Below are 3,696 nucleotides of genomic sequence, written 5' to 3' on the forward strand. Positions count from 1 at the left end.
TATATGCACTGTCAACATCAAATAAGTGTCTCCATATCTGCACAGTAGAAATGCCATTCATTATCATAAATGCTTAGCAAGATTTCAATAAACAAATCGATAATCAAAACTATAGTCAAGAAAATACATGCAGATGTAAGATGGTCATAACAACAGGAATTCAATGTACTACAAAAAAAACTAGTGCAATTTAGAAGGTCTCAGGAAATGTGGATGAATTTTATTAACATTTTACGTCTGTGATTTATGGCAAACACAGGCAAACCCTCAAACACACGCACAAGGGTATGTGTCAATGTAAGATTTTTAGCTTACCTCGACGCAGATGAGAGGAGCTTTACATCTGGCATTGACGTCCCGGTTAAAGTTTTAGGAGCAAATATATTCTTATGTAACTATTAGCCCTACCCGAACCAAGCTTGAATGGATGATGTATATCTAGGGATGGACACTTTCAGAGTTCCTTTGGATGTGGAACCTAACTTAAAATTTCCAGATTATTGATCAAATTAGAGTTTTTGAGCAGGTTCATCTTTAAGTAACGATAAGCCTTGCCTAGACCAAACTTGCAAGGATAATGCATCTAGGGATGGACACTACCATTCTTGCTTTAAAGACTGGCTTCGGATGATGGATCTGACCCATAATTTCTAGACGATTGACCAGGTAAAAGTTTTTGGAACAGGTCCATTCCCAAGTAAGGGACGTTATACACAAGGTAAGGGACTTCATACTTTTGAAACATATTTTTCACAAACTGCTGATAAATGGTATGATCGGCGTTAGGTCATTGTAGATCGTAGGATCGTCAGGAACGTAGAGAGACCGTAGTGGGAACGTAGAAAGAGCGTAGTGGGAGCGGTATAGAAGCGTGCTTGATAATTTCCCGACTGTACTGCGATCACGAAGATCTCTCCACGATGCTTCCGTGTTGCTTGTACGATGTCGGCGCTTCTACTACGCTCTTTTTTCCCGACTTTACCCCGATTCTTGTTGGCCATGATCCCGCATCGCTTGTTTAGAGCATGTTCAAAATAAGCGTGGCGAGAGAATTGAGCTATCCGATCACGAAGACCCTACCGCGATCATACTCACCCCTACTAATGTTATTGTGATTTAAATTCAAGACACGTGGTCTAGGTTTACCTATTCAAAGGTTATAGGGTAGAACCGGTTTTATAAATAAAATTGGCAGTAAACAGGAAATTGCTATAGTCTATTTTTCTGAAAACATGTCTTGTGAAAAATGTGTTTCCAGACCTTTCTGAAAGACTTTCATGATTTTCAACAGAAATGGGTGGCTAAAAAAAGGGGGTTAACAATTAATATATCTTACCATAATTTACTACAAAACTTACAGCTCAGCGACCGATACTTTTGGTAGAAAAATGTGTAAGATCATCTACACTGACAAACCTTTGTTTGCCTTATATGACTATTGCTATTAATGCGCACAGAGGAAATTAACGAGCAACTGACCAATTGTTGATTGAATACGTTTACAAAAAAAAATATATGTTTACATGTTATATTCGAAACGTAGTTCACGTCAATTTATGATCATGTCAATGGAGTGCAAAATAAAAAAAATGTTCTTATGAACAAAATGCAAACATTAGAAACTTTGAAAGATATCACGGGCGTTTTTAATTTGTTGTTAACTAGAAAAAAATATGTTTAATAAAATTAATAGTAGTTAATGTCAAGTTCAGAACACCACTTCAAGGGTAAGGAAAACGAGCAGCTTCTCGTATGTATTTAAATGGACAAAACATCTTTTACATAACTATACTCGTGATCACGTGTATTGGCCAGGGAATCCACCTGGCAATTGTATTCACCGATAGTACAATAAAGGAATTTATCAAGCGTAAAATTCCTGTAGTATTCGTAGTAACCCATAATGCAATTCTCATTCAGCTGATTTGTCAGTTAAAGTCACATTGGTGCCTCATTTGCTAATCTGACGCTACAAAATATAGTCCCAGTTCCCATGCAAAATATCTGTATAAAAAAATTTTAATTCATGTATGACAGCAGAAAATTGTATCATAGAGAATACTTATAATTTAAATTTGAATGAATTCAACAGAGATCGATTGAAGTACATTTCTTCAGAATTATATTGTAGGGTGGTGAAAACTAAAACGCAACATAACTTTTCTGTTTACCATGTCTCCACGTGCTAGTCACTTCCTAGCCACATTTCCTTGAATAATTTATCCTTTCTCGCTGTAGTCTCGCTTACTCTCGCCAGAGCCACTGCCAGAGCTACTCTGAACTCATCGGGTTTTATAAATTGCAGAACACCGAAAAAGAAAGGTTCCGAACACATTAGTAGGGGTGATACTGCGCTTATGAAGACTCCACTGTATTTCTCCTTCGATTTGTCACGATCGGACAGGTTTTAGGTCACACTTTGATCGTAGTAGAGGCGGCGGCTATGTGTGAACGGGGCTCAGAAAACAACTAATAACCATGGATATTTAAATGTTTTACTCTTTTGTAACGGAGAGTAATACTTTTAGACTAAAAAAGGGTGTTTATGTTAAGGATGGCGGTTTCAAGATGATTAGTATTAAAGAGTTTAACTTGTATGGATGAAAAATGTTATATTGCAAGAAAAAAAAAAATCATATTTAGCTTTATATTAAAAATAAATTACATGTGTAGTTTTTTGTGGAGAAAAATACATCCTCAAGAAAATTAAAGATGTGAAAAATATGTTTTGGAAATTTTTTTAGAGGCCTGGCTATTATTTTCTTAAAAAAAAAAACTACCAGAACCTATATGTCTCTATGGAACCACTCTTTTTTGATAAAATATTCCGATTGGCCAAAAAAAAAATTATAAGAAATGATTTGAAATATTTTTCGTAAATAATCTATTCAGAGAGGATGGTTCTTTTATGGAAGTAAATATGTTTATTTTGAAATATGGAATCAATACAACTTTTCTTGTTTTCTTGAGTTAAATGGACTTATAGCTGCTATTAGAGAATGGATGAAAACCAATAAAGTGAAAATTAAATAAATAAGCTCAATATTAACTCCTTTATACAATATATTTTTCTCAATGTCCCAAAAAAAATTTTTGCACTTGTGTAACTAGCTGGAATGGAATTTTAACTTAAATGATATTCAATGGGAGAACATTTTTTCTTTTCCTTCTAAGCTCACAAAAGATACAAAACTTCAGTGATTTCAATTTTGAATTAATCATAAAATATTAGCAACAAATTCCTTTTTACATAAAATTAAGAAAATAGGTTTATATGGTTGTTCTTTTTGTGAAACCCAGACAGAAACTACTGCACACATCTTTTGGGAAAGTGAAGTAATACAAGATTTATTGACCAGTTTTGATAATTACTGTTTAAGAAAGATTCATATTTATGTTGTATATTCAAAGAAAGAATTCATATTGGGATCATTTGCAAAATTAGAAAAAAAAACTCACCTTGAATGGACTGATATCCTCCATCAAATATATGTATGAAACATTTAAGTATATTGCAAATAAGAACAATAATAAGGTAACTTTTGACGAAGCCTTGAAACCCTGGAAGAATTTGTTTATGTAATTTTTATACCCTACGCAACAAGTTGCTTGAGGTTAAAATGTTTTGATTCCGTCAGTCAGTCAGTCCTGTTTTTTTTTTCTGCGCTACTCCTCATAAAACGCTGCACAGAATTT

This window comes from Saccostrea cucullata, unplaced genomic scaffold, assembly GCF_032062105.1.
Source record: "Saccostrea cucullata isolate Sc308-1 unplaced genomic scaffold, CSIRO_AGI_Scuc_v1 ctg82, whole genome shotgun sequence".
Lineage (NCBI taxonomy): Eukaryota > Metazoa > Mollusca > Bivalvia > Ostreida > Ostreidae > Saccostrea > Saccostrea cuccullata.